The 27,977-nt window shown below is 40.9% G+C and overlaps 1 pseudogene; it reads right to left on the bottom strand.

Annotated features, from left to right (window-relative positions):
• Positions 1-24,071: 24,071 nt before the first annotated feature.
• LOC132227028 (peptidyl-prolyl cis-trans isomerase A-like) lies at positions 24,072-24,983 on the bottom strand (annotated as a pseudogene).
• Between the last annotated feature and the right edge of the window lie 2,994 nt (positions 24,984-27,977).

Below are 27,977 nucleotides of genomic sequence, written 5' to 3'. Positions count from 1 at the left end.
ATTCCAGTAAAAAGGTGAATGTGCATGTGTGAGGGTTTGTGTATCTGTACAGAAATATCTGGAAGCCTATGCATCAGTTTAATAATCTACACTAATAAAAGAGAAACATGCAAATTGGTGTCACTCCGCTATGCCCACCAGCCAATCAGATGATTATGCAAATTAACACAACAAAGGTGGCAGTTAATTTGCATACACAGGCACAGAACAAAGACTGAAGACAACGTAGAAGGAAGCCAAGCACTGCAGAAGGGAGCGAAGCTGCAGAGAAGCAAGTGGGATGGCGGAGACAGGAGCGAAGCAAGCAGTGCAGCGGAGGCAGGAGTGAAACCTCAGCGAGTTTCACTCCTTTCTCTGCTTTGCTCTGGCTGCAGGAAGCCCTATCTTTGCAGGAATCTTACTGCAACGGGCCTCTAGTTCTTTATAATAAAAGGCTAATATGCAAATAGACCGAATTGCGGAACAACCAAACAACCAGTAGCTATGATGTACGCTGACCACCAGGGGGCGCACGTGGAACATGGCAGGCGTTGGCAGCAGGCAGCAGAGCTGTGGCAGGATGGTGGTGCAGGTGAGCAGGGACGCTAGACCAAGGCTGGGCTCCGGTCGCTGTCATCCAGGCAAGCCTCAGGTGGCTACTGAAAATTCTTTGCTCCCACGCGCAGAGGTTGCGCTCAGTGCTCACACCTGCTACTGGCGCCAGCCCCACTCATACCCACTGCTGGCTTCAGCCCTGCTCACACTTGCTGTGAGCACTGGCTCTGCTCACATCTGCAGCCGGCGCTGGAGCCACCGCTCGCACCTGCTGCTGGTGCCCAGTGCTGGTCCTGATCACTCAGCACTGTCAGTGGGTGCGAGCAGTGGCTGCCAGCCCCAATCACCCCTGAGGGCTTCTCCACCTCCCCCTGCTCCTGAGGGGCAATCAGGGCAACAGCTGCCGCTTGCACCCACTGATAGCACCGGCCCCAATCACTCCATGCCATCAGCAGGTGTGAGTGGGGCTGGCACCATCAGCACATGGGAGTGGTGGCAGCAAGAGCAGGGCTGCCAGCAGGCAGGGGACCAGGAACCGCGGAAAGAGGGGCCAGGCGGTGGCATGGAGGATGGGCCGAGACCCACAATCTCGTGGCCCACACTTCCTTTCAAGGTGCATGAATTCGTGCACTGGGCCCCTAGACTATAATAATAAAAGCACAGTATGCTAATTAGACCAGACGTCCTTCCAGAGGTCCTTCCTTTTGAACAAAGCCACAGCAGGAGTGGGCCGAGGCCCACGAATTTTGTGCACCGGGCCCCTAGTGATTATATAATGATAGAATTGCCAGTGAACTTTACATTTTTGTTTATATTCTCTGTTGTGTAAATTTTCTAAAATGAACAAGCACTAGTTTTATAATTAGAAAAAGTTCTATTTTGGATTTTTTTTGGGGAAAGTTTGAATTACTTATGATAAACATGGGTCCTTTTTACCTTATTAAGATTCTCTGTAAACTGACTCTGATATGGAGATTTGGCTGCAAAGGTTAACTGAGAGGTGCTCTCAGCAGCTACACTTGTAACAGAATGAGGGAAACAGGACTCAGCAGAGGCAGAAGTTGAACTGCAATTGAGTTACTACAAAGATCCTGTGGGGATCTTGGAAGCTTGAGTGGCCATTTCGATATGTCCTGGATTGGGCAAGGAACCAGGCTGAATAAGCTGGTCTTGACCAGTCATTGGATGTGGGCTGCTCCAGCAGGGAGTGTAGCCTTGGATGATACAGCTCCCTTTAACTGAGGGCAATTCCCAAGGAAGAATTCATCTGTCAGCCATCAGCAAACATTCTTGAAGTTAGGGGAGTGAGCACCTCTCTCCTGAAGGAGGGAATCTGGGTGATGCACTACCAGATCTACTATAGAAGGGCATCACTGCACACCTGCCTTATACCCCAATTATCTTATGTGGGGTTTTTTTACACGAAAATAATTCTGTGTTTCTCCTCACAATTCTTCACTCCTCTGTCTCTCCACTTACAGATTCCCAAGGTTAAAGCACCTTGATTGAAATGTGATTCTATGAAAAGTTGGACTGAGGACACATTCATTCATTCATTCATTCATTTGTTAGTGCATTTGTTCATCCAATAAAAATATTTATTGAACATTTATTGTTGTGCCAGGCATTGTTCTAGGTGCAGAAAACATTGTAGGAGCCAAAAATACCTTTCTCATACATCTTACATTCTAAGTGGCAGACTCTTGGCCATATGTAAATTTTTATGTCTCCCATCATCGCTGAGGCTCTGTCATTGGGCCAAGTTAACTGACACTACTCTTAAGGTGAGTCTGCTCCCTTTAAGGAGTGCCTTAGTCACATGTGGATACAGATTTCTGACTGCTTTCCTCTAGTATTGGTCTTCCATACATGCCCAGAAAGGTTTGAATCCTAGCTGTGGATCCAACTCTTAGTAAAAATAAGTAGGTAAATAAATGAATAATAAAAAAAGCTAAAAATAATTGCTTGGTATTGATGACTGATGACTATTCCATTCTCCAAAACTTTCTGTGGACATTGGAATACAACCTAACATACTCTGATTCAGCTAACCTCAGGAGATGTTTTTCCTGAATGAACACGGGACTCTCAAGTGGTTTTCTTTACTCCTTCTTGGCACCTCTCTCAGATATATATGATTCATTTGTTTTAAGGTCTCACTTTAAAATGAAATTGACCAAGTGACTTTATGTGAAAAATGGGGGAAGAATAAGAAAATTGATAAGATGCTTTCTCTCAGTTGCACAATTCCCAATTTTGATAAGTAAGGCCAAATTATTTCACATTAATTCATTATTTCAGTGATGAAGAAACAACTTCTGTGGCTATTAAAGAAATCTAGTGGTAATAAATGAAAACCAGTGGATAGAATAAGAATGCTATGGTTTTCCTAGATTTTCCCCCCTCAAAATTAGATGAGTGTTATTTATATAAACTATATTACCTTTTTTTAAAGTTGTAAGAATTTATTTGTGATTTTTGCTATTGTTAAATAAAAGTTTGGTTACTGAATTCAATTTTATAAAAACTAACACCACTATGTTTATTCTTTCATAAGAAGATGGGAAAGTATAATCTGTGTAACTAATAGACATAACTGTGTTGACCATTCTCCCTATTTTAGGGTTAGAATCACATTAAGCTTCTCTGAATATTGTGAAAATGAAATACTTAGCAAAATGTCCCTGCATTCATAGCAATTTTTTCCTTGAAAAACAAAGCAAATGTTAATCATGCAGATTTATATTCTGACCCACTGTTATTGGTTCACAATAAATGCTGTAGGTAAAACAAAAACATACTCACAAATCAGGTACTGTTTCTTTTTTTAGTGGAAAATTGTATTTTCACCCTGGTAAAAACCTTAGGCTGGAAATGTCGCCATGAAATAATAAAATAGTAAACAGTAAAAAATACCCACTCAATTGCAGAAATGTATCAAGCTAAATCTCCTAACTAAATCCTCATGCTTAAGTGAAAGTTCCAATAAAATTGACTGACAAACATTTTACAGAATAACTCATTTCCCTGCAAGAATGCATGGTACAAAAGGAATAATGGGGTCATTGTTACCTAGGTTGATTTGTTCTGTGTATTCTTTAGCTTATCAGCACTTTCTCAGAAACTAATAAGAAATATGTCAAGAAAAAAATATTATGGAGACTTTAATTTTTAGCCACACACATCATCATTAGTATCTTTATTACCTTCATTGTCATTACCAATTCCACCACAGTACTGCATAATTTGATATTGCATAGTGTGATATTTTGAGAATTTCCCACTGAAAATGTGTTTTTTTTTGTGTGTGTGTATTACATTAATGAATTCCAAATCACTTAGAATGAAAGTAGATTTTTATTTATTAAGTAACCTAATTTATTATATTACTAGAGGTCCGGTGCATGAAAATTTGTGCACTTGGGGGTGGGGGGGCGTCCTTCAGCCTGGCCTGCGCCCTCTGGCAGTCCGGGAGCCCTCTGGGGACGTCCAACTGATGTGGGCCTAAACTGCAGTCTGGCCTCCTTCTGCGGCTCGCTCCTTCTCACCCTTCCACCACCACCGATTGCCGCTGCCCCCCACCCCCGATCGCCATCCCCTCCCTCTGCTCATTGGCACCCGCCTTGGCTGGCCTGGCGCTGCCCACTCGCTGGCCCTGCACCCCACTGAGCGGTCATTATGTCGTTCAGTTGATTTGCATATTAGGCTTTATTCTTATTTTATTAGGGTATATAACTAAAATATTAAAAGGAAGAGCAGTATTGTTTCTGGTGTGGATGAAAACTAATAACTATAAGAAGGGCCCTTTAAACTTTTGTTTAAGAGCTTGGTCAATCAAGTTCTTTCGTTAGTTAGGGTACTCCAGAGAAACTGAAACAATAGGATATCTATCTCTATATCTATCTATCAAACCAATAGGGCTTATTATCTATCTATCTATCTATCTATCTATCTATCTATCTATCTATCTATTATAAGGAACTGGCTCACATGATTATGGTGGTGGGCAAGTTCAAAATCAGCAGAGCTGATGTCCCAGTTTGAATCTAAGGTCTAGCACAGTGATGGTGAACCTTTTGAGCTTGGCGTGTCAGCATTTTGAAAAACCCTAACTTAACTCTGGTGCCGTGTCACATATAGAAATTTTTTGATATTTGCAACCATAATAAAACAAAGATTTATATTTTTGATATTTATTTTATATATTTAAATGCCATTTAACAAAGAAAAATCAACCAAAAAAATGAGTTCGCATGTCACCTCTGACACACGTGTCATAGGTTCACCATCACTGGCCTAGCAGAACAAGAAAGAACTGAAATTCCAGTTTGAAGGCCACTAGGCAGGAGAATTCCCTTTTACTCGGGGTAGGATCAGCTTTGTCTTCTAATGAGGCCTTCAACTGATGGATGAAACCCACCACATTAGGAAAAGCAGCCTGCTTTAGTTCGACTATTGATTTCAATGTTAAATATAAATATTGTTTCAGTGTCATCCAAAAACACAGTTCCAGAAACACCCAGAATAACATCTGACCGTATATGTGGGCCCTGTGTGGCCAGCCTCGGCTTTTGTTCCCATAGGTGAACAGGGGGAAAGACTGGAACCAGCTTTTGTGCCTTTTCTGCAGCATCTTCTATCCCCTCTCCTCTATATGTATCCGAGGGAGGATTTTCTAGATCTCTCTCTCTGCCAACAATCTTTTCTGTGAGCATCCACTTAGGTCTGTGAGAAAAACCTGTAATTTCCCACTTGCCTGCCCTTGGCTTTAAGTAGGCCCTTTCTTCCTCTCATATTCTGTCATAGCGAACATATATGCTGGTTTTCTATTTGTCCTCGGAGTCACTGGTCTTACTTTAAATTTCACATTTAGTTACCATGTGACTTCACTTATTTGGTAAATTCAAGAAAAGTTGTGATTTTGCAGATTATCTGGTAATTTTTTGATACTATTGGGAGTTACGCTCTTTCCAGATTTTTACATCCGTGGAAGCTGGAAATCTAGTAATTTCTTCTTAAAGGTAAGGTAAGTGTCAGCTGTGCTTCAGATGTGGTTAAGGTGGAGAAGAATGAGAGCTGAATAACCACCCTGAGAGGTGAATAGAAGCTATTGTAAATTGGTAATTATTTTAGTCCATCTGGGTTCATACAACAAAATGCCATTGTCTGGATGGCTTTTAAACAACAACTATTTATTTCTCACGGTTCTGGAGGCTGGGGGTCCAAGGTCAGGGTGCCATCATGGTAGGGTTCTTGTGAGAGTCCTCAACTGGGCTGCAGATTGCCACTTGCGCTGTGTCCTCACATGGTAGATGGGGCTAGGGAACTCTATGGGGCCTCTTTTCTAAGGGCACTAATCCCAGTCAGGAAAGCTTCACCCTTAAGACTTCATCACCTCCCAAAGGCTTCACCTCCTAACACCATCACATTGGAGATGAGAGTTTCTATAAATTTTAAGGGGACACAAACTTTCAGACCATAACAGTAACACTCTACAACTAAACCATGGCCTAACCTTTGTATCTATTGGCAGCTTGTAAAGAACTCATGTTAGAGATCATTTCATATAAATCAAAACAAATTTAGATATCCAATTATTTACCACTTCTCAGGGAATTACCAAATATCAAAATGAATTAAGATTCAGGTGATGAAGTGTCAGGAAAAGCTAAAGTGGTTCTAGCTGGGATTTAGATGTAAGCTGGGCATCTTTTATTCTAGGGGAAAATATAGACGAAGCATAAGATCAGGTAACAGAAAAAACCTTTACTTTTTCCCCCTTCTGACCAGACTTGTTCTGATAAACTCCTTAGTGTAAATTATTCTAGGCTCATTGTACCTGTCTTGCTCCATACCTGGAACAACTATTTCTCAAAAAAGTCCTGGCTTCTTATAGTAGAAAATGGAATTTCAAGAACACATGGATAAAAGATATGTTTATTGCTCCTGGGTTGGTCATTGTTTCCTAGACCTTTTTAGTAGACAAAGCTAAGAATATATCACACCCACACACATGTGTACAAATAAACACATACACACTAATATAAAACATCTATGAGTTTAAAACAATCAGGCTATATAGTTATTTACTTAACCTCTTCTGTTTTATATTTGTATCTCCTTTATTTCAACATCCAAATCCCTAGGACACAGGGAATAATAGAATTTGAATATCCCACTTTATTCCAAATAGCAGTCTTATAATAACAAATAATACCACCACAGAAATATAATACTAAAGACAGTTAAATTATTTTGAATATCTTTTTCTCATATCACCTCTCCCCCCATTTTTTGTAGTTGTTCTATAGCTACATTTTCTGATCATATGGTCATGACATCCAATATTCTCTCCCTTTTACCTTCTTTTTTTTTTTTGCCACAGTCCTACAAATAGTTATGTTTAATCTTATCTACAAGTTCTTGTTTTAATGTCTCTTTAATTATTGTAGTTTTATGCCTGCTTTCTAGCAGATTCCTTGGGAAGGACCCATGAGAACAATATTCTCTGAGTTTTAAAATGTTGATAGTTTATCTGTATCCTTTATAGAAAGTCCCTTATATCTGGATATCAAATCTTTGTCTCATATGTTGTTCTTATCTTAAATATGTTTAAATATTATTTTAAACTAGAGGCCTGATGCACAAAATTTGTGCAAGGGGCTCAGTCCTTGCAGCCCTGGCTTCATCCAGAAGGTCATCTAGATGGTCATCCAAAAGGTTGTTTTGCTGGTTGGTTTAATTAGCATATTAGCTTTTTATTATATAGGATATGTTATTCCAAATAGTTCTGGCATAAAGTGTTGCTTTTTTAAAAAATCTGTTTTTCTTTTGCTTATATGTCACTTGTTCTTTTTGTCTAGATCAGTGATGGCGAACCTATGACACGTGTGTCAGAGGTGACACGCGAACTCATTTTTTTGGTTGATTTTTCTTTGTTAAGTGGCATTTAAATATATAAAATAAATATCAAAAATATAAATCTTTTTTATACTATGGTTGCAAATATCAAAAAATTTCTATATGTGACACGGCACCAGAGTTAAGTTAGGGTTTTTCAAAATGCTGACACGATGAGCTCAAAAGGTTCACCATCACTGGTCTAGATTCCCAATGAATTATTTATTTTTAATGCCCTGTAATTTATTTATTTATTTTTATTGGTTTCACAGAGGAAGGGATAGGAAGAGAAAGACAGAAACATCAATGATGAGAGAGAATCATTGATCGGCTGCCTCCTGCAGACCCCTTCCTGGAGATTGAGTTTGCAATCCAGATATGTGCCCTGACAGGAATGGAACCTGGGATCCTTCAGTCCACAGACCAATGCTTTATCCCCTGAGCCAAACCAGCCAGGGCTGTAATTTATTTTTAATGACCTGTAATATATCTTGGGGCTGGTTGTTTTGGGTTGATATTTTCAACCAAAGTGTATATGGTATACACTTTCAAAATATAGTTTAAATTATAGCTTTTTAAAATTTATTTTGTTCCTCTTTTGTTTTTTTCTATTTTTTGGGGGACTCAAATTATTCATGTGTGATTTTGGGGGGTCTATCCTCAATATTTGTCCATTTCTCTTGAATCCTTTTTCTTTCTTCATATCTTTTAATTTAAAATTTTTTTCTACTTTTACCTTCTAGTACTTTTAAGGTATCTATTACTGTGTACATTCATTCTTATAATCCTAATTATTTAGCCTTTATTTCTGAAATACAATTTAATTTTCTCTTAAATTTCCCCTCCCTCCATCTCCCAAGCTGGCTTTTCTAATTCTGATCTATGCTGTTCTTTCACAGCTAGAATCACTGTCAGTGATAGTGGTATGTTACGGTCTTGAGAGAACACCCACTATTTGATCTGGATACCTTCCTCCAACCACCTTTTCTGGGATTATCATTTCTTTGAAACTGAGTCATGCTTGCTTGGCTGCTGCTACATGCACTTCTTTTTAATGACAGTTATTGGTGCCAGGTTGGGCTCCTGACTAAAACTGAGTCCATACCCATCACTTTAGATCTTGACCTTGAGCTCAATCTCTTTCTCAGGACTGTTGACAGCCAAGTTTTCTGAGAAGCATGGAGCCTAAGATACTAAGAGATACAGAGATGCAGGTAGAGTAAGAGTTTTGACTGCATTCAAGGTTGCACTTATGCCTGAGACCCAGCAATTATGCCTGAGTTCCCAATTTGGTTGTTCTGCTTGAAACCTAGGTATCCATTCATAAACTCTCCCTATTTACATAACCATATTTGAGTAGGGATCTGTTAACAGAAGGGATGTATCTCAGACTGTCTTTATATTGCTTTTCACACAAAGCATAATTGAGCCTAGAAGATGAAAAACTTTTTTTAAGCTCTGTAAAACCATATTTTTCTTCATTTCTGCAACACATTTGATAGTCTTAAAATAATACTTATTCTTCAGAGCATCCTCATTCAAGTTTCTTCATTCATCATATTCGTATTTCTGCTTCACAGACACCTTTAAATCTGAGAGTGTTTACACTTTTTCTTCTCCATATTCATTTTGTTTGTTTCTTGTTTTATCCCTTTATGTTTTCTTTGTATATTCTCCAGGGGTTTTACAAATTTGTTATTCTGCATAATTTTCTTAATTCTCTGCGGTGTCTACTCTGCTCTTTACTGGTTTTAAAGTAGATTTTTCCTTTTGCTATTGCATTCTTTTGTCATTTCAGCCAATAGCCTTTGTATCCCTGCCTTTATTTCAGCCTTTTTGTGTGTACAGATGCTGTTCCTGTTTTATAGAGGCTCTGAAATCTTGGTGAGGGCACAATTCTTATCTACTTTTGAAGAAAAGAATTTTCCTAGCTATGACTTCCCTTAAACTTTAGGGAAATCTCTCCCTCCCTTCCAAATGTCTCTTTCTCCGCGTTTTCCTGGGCTCCACTGTTTATTTCCTGGATGTACTGACTAACTCAGGGGAGAGTCATCTAGGATGGCTTTTTTCAACAAATTCAGTTTCCCGAGTCCCCTTTGGTGTTCGCTTGGGCTTGAGCAACTTTCCCCTTTCAAATCCCAGCCTGAAGGTCAGAATGTACTATTTTAATTTTATTCTGTTTGTAATGCCTGGCTGGCATTCATCACTGTGAAAGGAGGAACTAAAAGGAACCTTGTGCTCTGGCTGTGCTAGGGAGCCCGCTGACGTTCTTTGAACGGTGTCATCATATATGAAAGAGCACCCTGACCTCAGCACTCCAGTGCTCCTGTGTTTGTTTTGATTTTTATGTGCCTTCCTCTCCTCTCCCTGCCCCCCAAATACAAAGCATCCTTGGAAACTATCTTAATGCTCCTCTCACTGCCTTCTAATGGAATGGAAAATGAAAGGAGAAAAGAACTGATGGAGGAGATTTAAAAGAGGACATTACTCTGTTTACTTCTGAAAATAATTGATTGCATTTTTTTTCTATAGAGTCCAACCACTATATTCTGGGGCTAGGTGTACAAAGGGGAAATGAGTAAAATATTTTTCATTATTTTTTTTTGAAGGGGGAGGGTATTGAATGTCTTTTGCTTCTGGGTCAGATGACTATCGCATGGATTTCAATAATTTGCTTTTCAATCTGTTCTCAACGACTGCTTTTAGGGGAAATTGCCTGGAAAATTTGGTACATCATTTTGTTCTTTTGCTATTGTCAGCTCTTGTCTCTTTCTTTTATCTTCAAGGTTGTTTTAATGGGAGGCAGCAGATCAGACACATCTAATCTGTATTCAGGTTTCCTATTAAATTTCTTTGGATTTTTGGAAATTGTACTAGTGTTTATGAAGACAAAACTCTACTAGTAAGTTTAACAAGAGCATGTTTGTTTGTATTTTTATTATGAAAGACAATAAAGCAGAGATAGCTTGTTTCTATGGCCTCTGTTTCTGGGGGGCAGAATCTCTGTAGTATAGTAAGTAATACCATGGACTTTGATGTTAGAGCAGGATTTATGTCTAGACAACACCATTTCCTGTGACTTGGGGCTACTTACTCAACCATTCTGAACCCCATTTTCTCTTGTGTAAAATAGAGATAAAAGTACCTACCTTGCAGGGTTGCTGTGAGGAATACACTTAGCATGTATTTGCATATCATAAATACTCAACGGTTGGTAGTCATGATTGATTATTATAAGTATGACAGGACATATTTGAATTTCCTAAGTGCACATGAAATTCTTAATCCTTGTAAGCAAGGTTAGGTCTTATTTAATATTTTTTAGGAAATATTATTTATTATAAAGACATAGGCCATTACATAAGCTAACTCATATCATTTTAACAAGACACCACAAATAATTTTCCAGTCCAACACTCCTCACCCATATGTTAACATGCAAGCATATCCCTAGGTGACTTGTGTAGGAAGTGATCATTTCATTATTCACTCAGAAAGGTGGCAATTGGTTCACACAGAGTATATTTCTAAAAGAAAACTGTTAACCTGCTTTGCCTACAGGCATGATAACAGTCTCTTTTAGGAAAACAACACTCTCCCACATGAGAAAGTAAACAAAAGGTTCTTGGCAAACATACTAAACAACTTCGCACTAGTCACGTTCAGTCTTGCGAGACAGCAGTGAGGAAGACGGGCCCGCACACCGTGGGAGCGCATCCAGAAACAGCTGCAGAGCTCTGCTCACGGTGGTTGGGTTTCAGTCTCATAAAGCTTTGTCCCTCCACAGAAGCACAAGCATTACTGATCAAAGAACACGATTTGCATCCAAACTGGCATCATTCAGAAAACAGAATATACAAATATTCTTGGGAACTTCACCAAAGCATTTCGTGTTCCAAGAAAGTTATGATCATATCCAAGAAAAACTGATTCTTGATTATACAGGAAAGAATTGCAAAGTCTATGGCTTATCTAGCTCGATTGTTTGTTTCATTTCCTTCTTTTCTTGTTCCTCTGATGCCTAATCCTTTCACAATTCTACTGTTAACGTCATCACCCCTGGAGTTAGTCACCTTTCACAATGGAAGTTTCACTATCTTACAACTGATAGTTACTCAGGTTAAAAAACAACAACACAAAACTTGAAAAGGAGAAATTTGAAACTATAATCTGTACCGGGATGTTAAAATATGTGTATTTCATTTGTTTGAGACTATTATTCCTAGAAAATAGCACAGTTGATTTTTATTTTAAAACTAGAGGCCCGGTGCACAAAAATTTGTGCACTCGGGAGGAAGAGGGGGTCCCTCAGCCTGGCCTGTGCCCTCTCGCTGTCTGGGACTCCTCAGGAGATAACGCCCTGCTGGCTTAGGCCTGCTCCCGGTGTCAGAGGGCAGGCCCAATCCCTAGGTGCAGCCCCTGGTCGGGCTCAGAGCAGGGCTGATTGGGAAGTTGGGGTGCCGCCCCCTGTCATACACAGAGCAGGGCGGATCAGGAGGTTGTGCTGCCACCCTCAGTCACGCACAGGGTAGGGCCGATTGGGGGGTTGGGGCACCGCCCCCTGTCACACACAGAGCAGGGCCCATCAGGGGGTTGGGGAGCTCCCCCCTGTCATGCACAGAGCAGGGCCCATCAGGGGGTTGGGGAGTTCCCCCCTGTCATGCACAGAGCAGGGCCCATCAGGGGGTTGGGGAGTTCCCCCCTGTCATGCACAGAGCAGGGCCCATCAGGGGGTTGAGGAGCTCCCCCCTGTCACAGAGTAGGGCTGATAGGGGAGTTGGGGCACTGCCCTCTGTCACACACAGAGCAGGGCCAATCAGGGGGTTGGGGCACCGCTCTCTATCACCCACAGAGCAGGGCCAATCAGGGGTTTGGGGCGCCACCACTGTCATACTCAGGGCAGGGCCGATGGGGAGGTTATGGCTCTACCCCATCACACACAGAGCAGGGCTCATGGGGGGGGGAGGTTGGGGCGCCGCACCCTGTCACACACAGAGCAGGGCCGATCAGGGGGTTGTGGCCCCGCCCCCTGTCACACACAGAGCCGCAGGGCGATCAGGGGGTTAGGGCGCTGCCCCCTCTCACGCTGATCCCAGTGCTGGGAGGCCTTGCAGCTCCGCTGATCCCGGTGCTGGGAGGCATATTACCCTTTTACTATATAGGATAGAGGCCTGGTGCATGGGTGGGGCTGGCTGGTTTGCCCTGAAGGGTGTCCTGGATCAGGGTGGGGGTCCCCACTGGGGTGCCTGGCCAGTCTGGGTGAGGGGCTGAGGGCTGTTTTCAAGCTGGCAGGTGACTGAAGCTCCCAACTGCTCCTTTTTTTTCTTTTTTTTAAATTCTGGGCCAGCTTTAGCTCTGAGGCTTGGCTCCAGCTCTGAGGCCTCTGCTGCTGAAAGTAGGTATCTGGTTTGTTTGTGTTCTATAATTGAAACAATGTATAACTCCAGCTCTGCGTTCCTGGCTTGCTGGAAGCAGGTTTCTGGGGTTTTGTTTAGCTTCTATATTGTTACAATGTTTCAAACTGCAGGCTCAGAGGCTGGCAAGGCAGGTGGGGAACGCTGGTTTCCTCCGTCACTGAAGCAAGCAAGCCTCATGTTAGTTTCAAGCTGCCTGGCTGCCGGCCGCCATCTTGGCTGGCAGTTAATTTGCATATCTCGCTGATTAGCCAATGGGAAGGGTAGCGGTCGTATGCTAATTACCATGTTTCTCTTTTATTAGATAGGATACATTCAAGTTGGTGTGGTGTATAGAAAAAGAGAAAAAAAAGTTTAGCAAATGCTAGGTTGCAAAATAGAAATGATCATCAATTAAGGAGGAGGTGGTGGGTTCACAGAAAAACTGATTTGTACAGCCAGAATGTTCACTGCCTGATACAATGCAGGACAACTGGGCAACTATACATGGTCCAGTAGAGACTCATGTCTTCAAGTATGTAGTTCTAAGTGGCACCTGCAAGGTGTGTGATTTGGGGCAAGTCCTTTTTAATCTTTGACTCTCAGCATGGTTAATATTGAAGTGTGGTGCAGATATAAACCCCACTGTGTTTCTATAGATCCTTCTAATATGGAGTCTTTGAGAAAATGCAGGGTTGAAAGTTCAAAACAACACAGTAAATGAGACCTTTGCGTTGAGAAATTAAACATGGTCTCACAGCATGGAGGACATTCTGAGGGAAGGGGACAGGCAGTGTAATGTAATGGATCAGAGCAGGAACCCTGGGGCCAGACTGCTTGGATTTGAATCTCAGCACTACTATCGACCTGGTGTTATATTGAGCAGGTTATTTAACTTTCTGTTCCTCGTCTGTAAAAAAAAAAAAAAAAAAGATGATAATAATAGTGCTTAACTTATAGTGTTGTTATAAGAATTAAACAAGTTAATATGTGTAACATGCTTACCCTGTAGCATATAATGCATGCTATGAACATACTTATTAAATCCATTTTGAGGAGATAAACATCAATTCTTAAACAGTCTTGACAGTTTTGTGTTAAGGGCATATATTTTATATATGTGTGCTCATGGGAGTATTTCTTACTCTAATTTGGATATCATGTGGTTTAAAGAAGAAATTAAAACGAATAACAAGCTGTGTTTTTAATTTGCATATAGCAGTGATGGCGAACCTATGACACACGTGTCAGAGGTGATACACGAACTCATTTTTTTGGTTGATTTTTCTTTGTTAAATGGCATTTAAATATGTAAAATAAATATAAAAAATATAAGTCTTTGTTTTACTATGGTGGTAAATATCAAAAAAATTTCTATATGTGACACCTCACAAGAGTTAAGTTAGGGTTTTTCAAAATGCTGACATGCTGAGCTCAAAAGGTTTGCCATCACTGGCATATAGGATTTAAAAAAAAAATGAAATGGATGATAGCAGGTTGGTTGTAGTATATGCTTGGGTCTGTGGACTGTTGAATCTTTGTACCAGTCATAGGAGATCTAGGTTGTCACAGCAAACCACCTGAATTTGAATAGCACAGGCTCCCGAGAGCCCCTGAGAAGGCCAGTAAGAAGGATATTGGAAGAAGACCTGGGTTCCTCACAGTGGGACCAAAGCGCTCACAACGCCTTATAAATAGCTGCACATGCAATTCCACAGGAGGAAGCTCTGGGAAAGGGGAATTTCTAGCTTTAGCTCCGACCGTGTGAAGAATTGGCTCATTTGGTTTTCATTTGTGACCACAAATGGGACACTATCTGTTACTTCTATATTTCCCGGTCATCTAGGAAATTACTTTGCAGTTCCCCTTTGCAGGAACTGAATTCTTCCTTCCTACTTCCTCACTTCTAGGCTAATAACATCACTGTCATCTCACTGAGAAAACAGAAGCTCTCAGAAGAGGACTACCAGCTCTTTTCACCACCAGATCTACCCACTCGGCGGCATCTGTATCCATAAACTCTTCCTTTCCTGCAGTGGTAGGTCTCCGCTTCCTTCCTGTTACAGCCTCTCCCTTTTGTATTCTGTCCTTCGGCCATTTTTCTACTCAGAAATTTGTTTGCTCTACTCCAGCAATTATTCTTTCTCTTCCTTTCCTTCTGCACTACTAATCAAGCCTTTTCTACCAGATCAGTCCCATCAGAATATAAACATACAGTCAACCTCCCATAAAATACACAACTTTCTCAGATCTCACACCCCGCAGCCCAGATGCTGCACTATCTCTCTATATTTTATTGGAAATACTCATTTTGTCCTCTTCTCACCTTACATTCTCTCTTGAACCCACTCCACTCTGGCTTTGTCCTTCTAGTTTACTAAAACTACTTTTTTCAAAATTATTGTTGATCTCTGTGTTGCCAAATCCAGCCATCATTTCTTAGTCCTCATCTTCAACTACTTGGTAGGATTTTCGTACAATAAATTGCTCCTTCTTTGAAACATGTCATTTAGCTTCTGGGACACCTCAACCTCCTGGTTTTCTTTTGAGCCCCCTGTCTGCTCCTGTCCTCGCTCTCATGTTGGAGAGCCCAAGGACTTAGGACCAGACCTGGTTCTCATCTCCATATACAAGTCTTTCCCATCTCTGTGACATTGTCACAGCTAATTATGCCAAATATCTAGGAGTTATCTTTGAGTTCTCTCTTTTTCTCATACTTTGCATCAACCTGTCATCTGTAAAATAGAACCAGAATTGAGTCATTTCTTGGCACTTTACTGCTGTCACCTTCATCCAAGCCACCATCATCCCTCTTTTTGATTACTACAAGCTTCTGAACGCCTCCTCCTTGCTTTCACTTGTGCCTTCCTTTAGTCAGTCCTCTACAACAGCAGTGGGAGTGATCTCATACAAATAGAAACTGAGTAAAGTCTTCCAGGGACTCCCAATTTTCTTAATAAAACACAAATTCCCTGCAGTGGCTAAAGCCTTCCTGACCTGGCCCTGACTACCCTCCCACTGCATCTCCTGCTCTGCTTGGCTCCATCAGCTCCAGCCACACCCACTTCTCGCTGGTCTTTGAACACTCCAAACCTGCTCCTGCCTTAGGATCTTCACACTTGCTCCTCCAGAAGTCCAGATTGCTTTCTAGCTTCATTCAACTCTTTGCTCAAACAGCACCCTTTAAGAGAGGCCCTTCTTGATAATCAGATCCTAAATAGAATTCTACCCTTCTCTAGTTTCTTATTCAGCGTATTCAGTTTCTTATATATTTCTTATATATTATATTATATTATATTATATTATATTATATTATATTATATTATATTATATTATATTATAGATTTCATTGTTACATGTTTTATTATAGAGTTCTTTGACTATAATCTTCTATGCTGATCTATAAGTTCTACGATTGTGAGAAATGTGTCTGTCATATGAGAATCAATCTATTCACTGATATATCTCTAGTGAATAGCACTTAGGAGATTGTAGGTTCCCAATATGTATTTGTGGAATGTTAAGTCAACCTTATTGAATGAATTATTTTTAATATTTAACATTGTTATATCCTCTTTGTGGGTTATAGATTTTATAATTTAAAAATATTACTTGTTCCAATGAATGTTTTGGCCTTAGATTCCAGCTTATTTGATATCACTGCTATGCTGCCTTAAAAATTATTTACATTATCCTGCTATATCTTTGTCCATCCCTTTTTATTTATTAACTTTGATTCATAGCGATATCCCCTATTTCATTCTGATTTGCCAAATTCAGGTCGCATTGTTCCATGAGAGCAATGTCTTTAGCAGCGGCTAACCTACACAGAAACATCAGCAGTTGCAATTCTTTAGATTGGGTAGTTTTCTTAGAGTTAGTTCCTTGAACAAGAGTCTCCTGGGGCTTTGCCAGCTGTGGGGTGAAGGGATATGCTGTAATTTGTGGGACCTCCTCATCTGCTTTTGTTGAATTCAAATATTATTTGTGTACAAGGAGCCAGGATAGGAAGAGATGGGACCTATCTCAGGTTGCTAGTAGGTGAGCATATGGCAACCCCATAGGGTTGGTCTGAGTGAAATGTTTCATCAAGTTCATTTATGAATGGTTCTTGGTATTGAATGATAGTACATGGTAGAAATTGAGGGGGAAATTACCCATTTACCATAAATTATATTATAGTTAAACTATTTTCTTAAAACCATTGTCACAATAGTTCTTTTAACCTTGGATCTTTAATATTTTTAAATTATAGAATTTAAGATTCTCATTTCTCCCTTATTTTAATCCTTAATATTGATGTCCAAAGCCCATCTACACTCACGACTGAATAAGGAAGCTCGGGCCCCTGTGAAAAACAAAAAGACTGAAGTGCATTCATACCCTATCAGTGACATGTCCATTATGATGACCTTTTCAAACTCTGCCCCACATGCATGAAGTCATAGATTCTCTTCTCATGTCATCAACCCTAAATCAGTGGCTGATAATCTAAAATGGATTCTTTATTTTTCTAGGCAAATGTATTACTCATCTTAATATTCTTCTTCACAAAGGCAACTAGGCAGCTAATAATCCCTGGCCAGCTTCATAAGATGAGACCAACGGAGGATTTTTATCCCCTTCAAATCTTGTTCTAACTTATGGCCTTGAAAAAACTCAAGTGTAAATACTTCAGTCTGGTGAGGTCCATATCTGCATATCTGACCATCAGATCCAATAATGAGAACAGATTCTATATATATATGTAATGAGACATATTATATAAACTCAAGTGTACAGGACATTGAAGTTTGCTTAACTGAGATTTACAAACTCAATTCATCTTTCTTCAGCTTTTATGTTCCAGGGAACTTGCTTATTGAATTAGTAATTCTTCTGCATATTGTGAAGCTGACCAAAACCCCAAAATAAGTTTAAATAAAAATTTGGAGAGGACTTCCTGCTCCTGCTGTGAGAAGTAGGTTCTCTTCATTGCCAATTTGTCAACTTTTTGAGCATTTCCAAAATATTTACTCATTCATTCATTACTGGCTAAATAGTTCCCACTTGTTAAGAATTGTTCTAAGTTCTGGGGATAGGTCAGTGAACAAAATGGACAAATTTCTGCCCTTTTATAATGCTTGTTTTATTAAAGGAACCCAATGTTTAAAAATAAGCAGACAGACATATAATGTCATTTTGTGAAAAGTCATACAGAAAAAATAAAGTTGAGAACCCAGAGGGTAAGCAAACTCATTATTAAAGAGAGACAACCTATCCAGTGGTCAGCAAACTGCGGCTCTCGAGCCACTTGCGGCTCTTTGGCACCTTGAGTGTGGCTCTTCCTAAGCCTTAGGAGTACCCTAATTAAGTTAATAACAATGTACCTACCTATATAGTTTAAGTTTTAAAAAATTTTGGCTCTCAAAAGAAATTTCAATCATTGTACTGTTGATATTTGGCTCTGTTGACTAATGAGTTTGCCAACCACTGAATTAGGCCCATTTAAAAGATATTCCAGCTATCATGTTGATAAATTGAAAGCCTTGGCTTTGTTTGTTTGTTTGTTTGTTTGTTTTGGGTAATGGGTCTATGACAGGTTACCCAGACTGGCTGCATGGGAATTTCCTGGAGGTCCATATTAAGTAAAGATTTCTGGATCCCATCCACAATGCATTAAACCATAATCTCAGAGTTTAAGACCTGAGTTTGTGTGCCTTTGAGTGAGTTCTCCAGTTAACTGGATATGCTATCAGGTTGTGAATCACTGCAGCTACACAAGGACCAAAAAGGGCATTAGACACAGTCACTGGTTTTCTTATTAGCACATGGGGAAGTCTGTTAGGAGCAGTATAAGGTAGTTTGTGGTTTTTGTTGACCTTTCTTCATCCTTAGTCTCTGTAGGCAAGAAAAGGTCAGAACAGGCTCCATGACCTCAATATCGAGGCTCAGTTACAGAGGCTCCTGTAGTACCTCAATATTATTTTGAGGTTAGAATCAGGCAGGTGTTTTGATGGGTCAGGTAGCAATTTATAGTCAGGCATAACGGTGATGTGATTTGTTCTTACAGCCCTCTGAACTGGATGCACAATTATTCTACTCTTAGATGAGCTGTGTGTGCACCCCACGCCGCAGAGAAGAAAAGATGATCACTCTGACACATGGGCCATGGCTTTATGGTCACACTGTAGCATTTTGATAGTGAAGAAATTGACCATAATTTCAATAAGGAAAAAAAATAATAATTTTAGATTGATAGTCCTCAATTTTTAACATGACTGTATATAGCAAGTGACTTGGTTGATTACCTAGTGAATTATTTGTAATCTGTAAACCTAAGAAGAGACGTTAGGAAGTGTCATTGGTTGAGGTTAAAGATTATGTGGGGGACTGACCTTCATATTAATAAATAAATCACCTGAGGAGCTTACAAAATCTTCCCCACCTCCAGATATTCTGAATGAATTAGTCTGAGGTGGAGCCTAGGGATCTGATTTTTTTAAAAAAAATATTTATTTTTTTTAAAGAGAAAGCCAGTTTATTACTTATTAATTTTTGCAATCCTCACCCAAGGATATATTTTTATTGATCTTAGAGAGAGAGGAAGGGAGAGAGAGAAAAAACAAACAAACATTGATGTGAGAAAGAAACATTGATCAGTTGCCTCCCAACTGTGCCCAATTGGGAATCAAACCCAAACCCTAGGTATGTGCCCTGACTGGGAATCGAACCTGAAACCTTTTGGTGTATGAGGCTCCAAACACCTGAGCCACCCAGGCAGGGCTAGGCCTCTGAATTTTCAAAAAGCTTAATGAGCGAGTCCAATGTATGGCCCGCGTAGAGGACCACTGTTCTGCGCCTTAGCAAGTGGTGCCTTGGTCTCCCTGTATCCTTGTCCAGGAGCAGGTTCCCATGTTCTTATCAGGCCCGTCCCCTTTTCTAATTTTCACATTTAACCAGGAAAACAGAACACATTAGCCACACCAGGTACTTGTCAGGGAAATGTTCTTGTGAACTCATGACTATTCAGTAATAATCAGAAGTTAATTTAGAAAAACATATTAAAAATTATTAAGCCCTAGCCGGTTTGGCTCGGATAGAGCATCAGCCCATGGACTGAAGGGTCCCAGGTTCTGTTCCAGGCAAGGGCACCTACCTGGTCAGGGAGCAACCAATTGATGTGTCTCTCTCACATCAATGTTTCTCTCTTTCTCCCCCTCCCCCTCCCTCTCCCTCTCCCCCGTCCCCCTCTCCCTCTCCCTCTCCCCCTCCCCCTCCCCCTCCCTCTCCCCTCCCCCTCCCTCTCCCTCTCCCTCTCCCTCTCCCCCTCCCTCTCCCTCTCCTTCTCCCTCTCCCTCTCCCTCTCCCCCCCTCCCTCTCCCGCTCCCTGTCTCTTCCTGTCCCTTTCTCTCTCTCTCTCTCTCTCTCTCTCTCTCTCTCTCTCTCTCTCTCCCTTCCACTCTTTCTAAAAATCAATGGGAAAATATCCTTGGGTGAGGATTAGCAACAAAAAAGCCATTAAATAGCCCTGCCTTGGTGGTTGAGCATTGACCCATGAACCAGGAGGTCATGGTTCGATTCCCAGTCAGCACATGTGCAGGAGGCAGCCAATCAATGATTCTCTCTCATCACTGATGCTTCTAGCTCTCCCTCTCAACTTCCTCTCTGAAATCAATAAAAAGTATATAAAAAAAAGTTAAGAACCCCCCACCCCAAATCATTAAATAAAATTTTACTGGGTTTCAGATAGAAAAAAAAAAATCTGAGGCATTACTATAAAACTAGTAACCACTAATACCTAGGTTGTAACCACTAGCAGAACTTGCTAATTCGTATGAATGCTTTTGTCTCTCTTTATTCAGTTCTGTGTATTATCTTGCACTAGATTTAAATGTTGACCTATATAGAGTCCCCTATCCATACACTTAGATGACAAGCTTTTGAAAGAAGAGAATATGTCTTTTATGTGCCTATGTCCTTTATATCTCTTAATATTCCCCCAGAATACAAATGGCATCAGGAATCTAGCAGCTGTTTAATAGATACTTTTTAAAGAATGAATTAATGAATGAACAATTGATCCTTGTATCTCAAGTGACAGAATATTAATTCTCTCCTTAGAATTTATAAACATCTTAGAAAAATTTATGAAGAATTTTAAGTACAAAAATAAAGCCAAGTGCCATACATTGTATTCAAACACACGACAAATCCTGCCTAGGATTTGTGACATCCTTGTCTAGGTAGGTTCAGGCCTTCGTCTTCTTTCTGCTGAGAATTCTGTATTCCATCCTTTCAGCAACTCCTCAGCTACTAGTACACCAGAACCTGTGTGTGGGATGGAGGGCAATTTATCAGTTTCTATATCAGTGCCTGAAACTTATGGCTCCCAACCCTTCCCAGTTGCCAGTGATTGATGGGTTTGTTTACCACCTCTCCCTCCGGTCTGGGGGGAGAAACTGCGTGGGGTTTCTGCCAGCAATCTCCGAGGTTTGGCGGAGTCCCAGATCCCAGAGCTCCGCAGCCGGAGCTGTGTTTGTGCCATAGAAGCCCTTGGGCTTTTTTGGATTTTAATCACTTTGTGAACAGATGCATTTCTGTGGGGATGGACAAGGTAGTGACACCTGCACTCTGCTCATTCAAACCTAAACTCTGCTTGGTCATGAAGCCGTGTTCCTTTTTTTTTCTTCCAATAAAAAATTAAATGGAAGATGTTTCTTTCCATCTGATTCCTGTTTCCACAGTTGCATTGCTCACCAAAATTAGAGAGACTTTTATATTGTAATCTCCAATGATTAATAATCCCTTGATAGTTGAAAGATGACAAGAGAGTTGAATGGAAACAAATATGTAAGATATCAGCAAACTCACTGTGCACAGCATGTGTATGTAGAGCAGCAAGCTGTTTGCTGTCTTTGAGAAGGAGAAACCTGGGTGCGTGCATGCGTGCGTGAATAATGATGCTCTCCACGCAGAAGCAGCATATGTTTACTTCTCACTATCTGACAAGGTACAGAGTGTGTTATTTAATTACAAACATTGGCTTTCACACAAAAATAGGAGTTACTTTAGAGTTCATGGAACTGTCCTGTGAAGAAGGAAGGTGGGAAATAAAGTCAAAATTAATGAAAGAATTTTTGTACCTTGTTGCTGCCAGGAAACCTGGTGTACACAGTCTGATCATTGACCTGGATGCTTTGAATGCCAGCAGCCTCTCTCTCTCCCTCTCTCCTTGATTTCTCTTGCACTGTGTATTGCCTTCTCTGAAAAATCCATAGAAACCAGATCTGGTATTTTTATTGTGCTGAAATGATTCTGGGAAAAACAGGTTCTAAATAAACACGGCAGGTGTCAGGAAAAGCAGCTGGATCTGGTTGAGAGGGTCTAACAGATGGAAAAACATTGCACTGGAAATGGCGAGGACGAACCTTTGATTGTCTGATACCGACACCATTTTGGGTGTGGGTTTGTGACCATTTATAAGAGCTGCTAGCCACCAGCCTTCATCAAATTGTGATGCGGTTAGAGGTGAAAAATGACAGGCGAATTAAATTGAAGAGAGAGGTCCCTTAGAAAGCTCAAAAGAGAAAGGAGAGGCTCTATCTAGCTGACTGAACTTTTTGATTCGAAAAATACAGTGCTGTTCTGAATAAATCTTTGACAAATAAACATTCTTCATAATAAAGTGGCCTGTGCTATACTACGTAACAAACAAAAATTTCATAAATTGTGCAAAGCAGTGTTGCTACGTTTCCTACCCTTGTAACCTCTGATTCTTCAGGCCATGTGAGTCAGAAGCTAAACACCGACTATTGTCAACAATAACAGATTATTTCACCAGCTCTGGTCCTTGTAGAATCTCCCCTCACCCCAAGGCATGTTTGTCTAAGCTCAGCATGCACATCATTTTAGCTACATGAGGTCAACTGCCATTTCGTCTTTTTCTCTTACTCTTAACTCCCTGCAATGCCTGTTGCTGAGAACTTCAGTTCTCAACAAGTCTTAGGAAGACTGCCTTTCAGTTGCTGCACCATTTATAGTGTGTGTGTGGGGGGTCATTATATTGGTACTGTTGGTTGCCGGTGGCAGGAACCCAATTTAATTTCCCCTCGAAGACTGATGAAATCCGGCGGCAGGACTACTGCGTCTCAGGACCAAGAGGTCAGGGAATCCAGCCCGTCAGGAGTCTCTCTCTCCCTTCTCACCCTTTGGCAATGGCTTTATTTTCACCTTCTCATAGTCTTTCTCTTCTTCCCCAAGGGACATGTTGTTGATGGTTTCTAATTTTGTATTTTGTAATCCAGGCAGCCCAAAGAGGTTGCCAACTCTCTCAGTCCCAGAATTTTCAGGGGAGGGTCTTGTTGGCTCCGTGTGGGTCAGGGGCTCTCCTCTGGATCAGTCAACCATGGCCGTGGAGGAAAAGGGTGTGATGGGCTCAGTGGAGGCAGGGACCCACTCCTGAGCCCATCACCAATGGTCAGGGAGCAAGTTGATGTGGTGACATGGCTGCTAAGTGACAGGTGGTCAGGAGTCATGTCTGCCTTCACCACCACTGAATCCTGAGCGTAGAACCTCTTACTAGTAGGCATTTTGAAAATCGGAGCGTGAATGGATTATGTGTATGCCCGTGTGTGTGTGTGTGTGTGTGTGTGTGTGTGTGTTTCATTTTATTGGCTCCAGCCTGCTGCAAGGAGATGCTCTTTGGTGCTGGTTGGCGTGGTGAAGTTGGGGATGGATGGAAGTCAGCCCCAAGGGCAACCTGAGTTCAGGCATTTAAATGATGGTAAGATTTCAGGATGAGCCATGATCATTGTCCATTTTCCTTCCCAAAGACTCCTCGTGTCCTTGGAGAGAAGAGTCTGGAGCCAGCACCCAGAGTCCACAGGAAGCTTGTTTCCAGGAGCTTCAAGGGTGGAAGGGTAAGTGGCCATTGTCCCCTGCTTCTCTGGGCCCCGGAGCCCAGCCCAGAGCTGCCCTGCCTCCTCCACCACCAGCTACTGTCCTACAGCTCCCCTTTCTCTTGTTCCCTGACCTGGACACAGATCAATCTTCTCCTTTAATCTCAACCGCTCTTCAACTACTTATTCCAAAGTAGTTTCGTACTTATTGCATTTACTTCTATTAAATTTGAAAATAGTACCTACACAATGACCAAAACTTGGAAAACAGAGAAAAGATTAAGAAAATACAAATGTTCACCGTTCTGGGTTTTAGCACTTTCTGTATATAGTAATTCCTCTTTTTTTTTTTTTTTGACAGACAACTGTTTAGTTTTTATTTCATAATCATAAACTTAACTCTGCAATCCAGCTAGACTGGGAAGGGGTAGGGAAATTATGGAACCCAATAAACTGTCAAGAGCACAAAGATTATAGAACATTCCAAGCAAATCGGGGTGAAGGGATGCTCTCCTGAGCTACAGAAGGAATGGTTTGGGGGTTAAGATAAAACACAAGTCATATTTATTAGCGTTGCCCACAGTCAGCAATGGTGATCTTCTTGCTGATCTTGCTATTCCTGAGCCCAAAGCGCTCCATGGCTGCTGCAATATCCTGGCAGGACCAAGAGGTCAGGAAATTGAGCCTGTCAGGAGTCTCTCTCTCCCTTTGGCAATGGCTTTATTTTCACCTTCTCATATTCTTTCTCTTCTTCCCCAAGGGACATGTTGATAGTTTCTAATATTGTATTTTGTAATCCAGGCAGCCCAAAGAGGTTGCCAACTCTCTCAGTCCTAGAATTTTCAGGGGAGGGTCTTGTTGGCTCCGTGTGGGTCAGGGGCTCACCCGCCTGAAGACCACATGCTTGCCATTCATCCACTCAGTCTTGGCAGTGACGATGGAAAACTGGGAACGATTGTGTTGGGTCCAGCATTGGCCAGGACAAGATACCAGGACCTGTATGTTTCAGGACGAAGTTCTCATCCTCAAATTTCTGCCCATAGATGGACTTGCCGCCTGTGCCATTATGGTGTATGAAGTGACCACCCTGGCACAAAAATCCTGGAATAATTTTGTGAAAGCAGGAACCTTTATAACCAAATCCTTTCTCCCCAGTGCTCAGAGCACGGACGTTTTCTGCTGTCTTTGGAACTTCGTCTGCAAACAGCCCGAAGGAGACGCAGCCCAGGGGCTTGCCTTTGACGGCGATGTCGAAGAACACAGTGGGGTTCACCATGGCTGGTCATGGGCGGCTTCTAGGCGGCAGCGTCTGCAAAGCCAGTAATTCCTTTTTGTTTGTTTTTTCCTAAGCATAGTTTAAAATATATATATATATATATATATATATATATATATATATATATATATATATAATTTTTTTTAAACTCATATATATATGAGTTGTAAATACTTGGAGTTACACTTTTTTTCTCTTGCTTGTTTTACTTATTCTTCTATATGCCTTGTATACATTCTTGCATGGTCTTCCTAACCAGCTGGTATGTTTTTACCATAAATTAAGTTAGTATTTAATTATGCTTTCTCCCCATGATCCAGAATGCTTCCTTATTTGATGTTAACTTCTGGTAATAAAGGTTCTAATAAAAGAGTCTGCTTTTAGAAAAACCCTCTTTAATAATAGATGTAATGCCGCAGTCAATTTGGAGCTTAGAGCTCCCATGATGACGGAATTGGATCACATGACTGAACAATTTTGCTGTTTGAGGCAGCCCCCACGCCCTATCAAGAAGTGCAGTTAAGTAGTTGTATAACTCAAGGAAAAGGAAAGGGAGTGGAAACGTATTTTGTTTAAGATATTTGGCCTTAATGCAGTGGTTCTCAACCTTCTGGCCCTTTAAATACAGTTCCTCAGGTTGTGACCCAACCATAAAATTATTTTCATTGCTACTTCATAACTGTAATGTTGCTACTGTTATGAATCGTAATGTAAATATCTGATATGCAGGATGTTCTTAGGTGACCCCTGTGAAAGGGTCGTTCGACCGCCAAAGGGGTCGCGACCCACAGGTTGAGAACCGCTGCTAATGACTCATAAACAGTGAGAGTGCTGCTTTCTAGGCCAGCGTGGGGGGGCATTTTGAAGCTTCTTAAAAAAAAATTTTTTTAATTGATTTCAGAGAGGAAGGGAGATGGAGACAGAGATGGAAACATCAATGATGAGAGAGAATAATTGATTGGCTGTCTCCTGCATGCCCCACACTGGGGATCAGGCCCACAGCCTGGGCATGTGCCCTGACTGGGAATCAAACCATAATCTCCTGGTTCATAGGTCAATGTTCAACCACTGAGCCACACCGGCTGGGCTTGAAGCTTCTTTTTGTCTCTCACTTTATATTTTATATCTCCCCTTACAAACAAACAAACAAACAAAAAAATTCCTTTCATTGCTGATCTGGGTAGAAATGATAGCATCTTACAATTTCAGTATACATCCATCCATCAGAGAATAAGCCATTCTTGGGGTCTTTGGAATGATCTCCCTATCCTACTTCCTTAGGCAAACAAAACCCCAGAAAAATTTCCCACTGCTTCAATTATTGGAGTATTTCAGGTGAATTTGCCTTATTTTGGCCTGGATCCTTTTGAAATCGCACTTGTGGTATGTACATCCATTTACCTAAGAGAGCAAAGTGTATGTGTCCGGCAAAGGTATGAAAGGGTTACTTTAGAAATGTATTTTGGCCTGCAGTAAAAGGCTGGTTTTCCAAGTCGTCCGTTTTGAAAGAAGGCCAGGAAACACCCCCGAATAATTATTGCCGCTTAATTCCTGAGTTCTGCCTGCTGCAGCATTAGGTGTGACATTCATTAGCTCTGCAGCACAGAAGGCCGCCCTCTGACACTTGGGCGGGCCTGAGAGTGAACCTTGGGAACTTGCCAAGTCCCATGGGATCCAACCTTTCTGGGCGGCCTGTGTCCTCAGAGAGCAGGGGCAGGCTGTGGAGGGGAAGGGCTTCTTGCTTTATACTTTTCTCCCTAATGTAGACAAAAAACCCAGTATATTAGATTGCAGGTTTTATTTGTATCCATATATAACTTTAAGGAGTATTTATATGAAGCACGTAATTTGAGAGACCAACCATTTTGACTTGTGCATCTGAATTCCCTCTTCTTTTTCCTCATTCTACCTCCCGAATTTATTTCTAATTCTGATTTTGCCTGGTAGAGGAGATTGAGTTGACATTTTTGTTTTGAAGTGTCTAACAGCTGTAATTATGTCTTTAGAGAAGGATCACAGCAAAAGGATGGAGAGATCTTAGCATGAGAGGAACACCATCTAAAAACTGTGAAGAGATGGTGCAGATTTCACAATGTGGCCAATTGATGCACCAGGAGTGAATATGTTACTTGGTTATGTTTAAATATCTGAATGTGTGTTGACATTTAGGTTAGCAGTTTCAAACTTTTTGGCCTCAGCACTACTTTATGCTTTTAAGTTTTATTGATGTTTCCCCAAGAGTTTTTGTTTATATGGCTTATATGTATTAGTAATTACCATTTAAGAAATTAAAACTGAGAAACTGAAAAAAATTAATTCATTTAAAATTCTAAACTAATAAACCAGTTACAAGTTAATGTAAATATCATTTTTACTGAAGATGTTCATTTTTATCAGCAGTAAGAAGAGTGTCATTGTTTTACATTTTTGAAATTCCTTGTGCTTAGTACAAGACAACTGGATTTTCATATCTGCTTCTGAATTCAATCTGTTGCAATATGTTATTTTGGTTGAAGTATGAACAGATAAGTAGTTTTAAAAAGGATATTTTGATAGCTTTATAAAGGTCATTATGAGTAATCATTTAAAAAATATTTTTATTGATTTGAGAGAGGAAGGGGAGAGAGAATCGTTGATTGGCTGACTCCTGCACGCCTCCTACTGGGGACTGAGCCCACAACCTGGGCATGTGCCCTGACCGGGGGTCAAACTGTGACCTCCTGGTTCCTAGGTCAATGCTTAATCACTGAGCCACACACCAGATGGGTGAGTAATCATTTTTTGATGTTATATCACAACTAGGCAAGTGGTAATTTCTTCCCCCCTCCCCCGATTTTATTTTATTTTCAAGTGGAAGTTTCTTAATGGTTAGTGGTAATGTGGAATCTGAAGCCATTTCAGTGAACTTTGTGTGCACTGCGGCATTTGGGTCCTTTTGGTAGTCTTGCCACATGACTGAGTCTTTTAACCAGGTTTGGTTATTTGGAAAAGCTT

The sequence above is a fragment of the Myotis daubentonii genome, chromosome 1 (assembly GCF_963259705.1).
Source record: "Myotis daubentonii chromosome 1, mMyoDau2.1, whole genome shotgun sequence".
Classification (NCBI taxonomy): domain Eukaryota; kingdom Metazoa; phylum Chordata; class Mammalia; order Chiroptera; family Vespertilionidae; genus Myotis; species Myotis daubentonii.
Note: the sequence above shows the minus strand (reverse complement) of the source record. Positions and strands in the feature narration are given on the sequence as shown.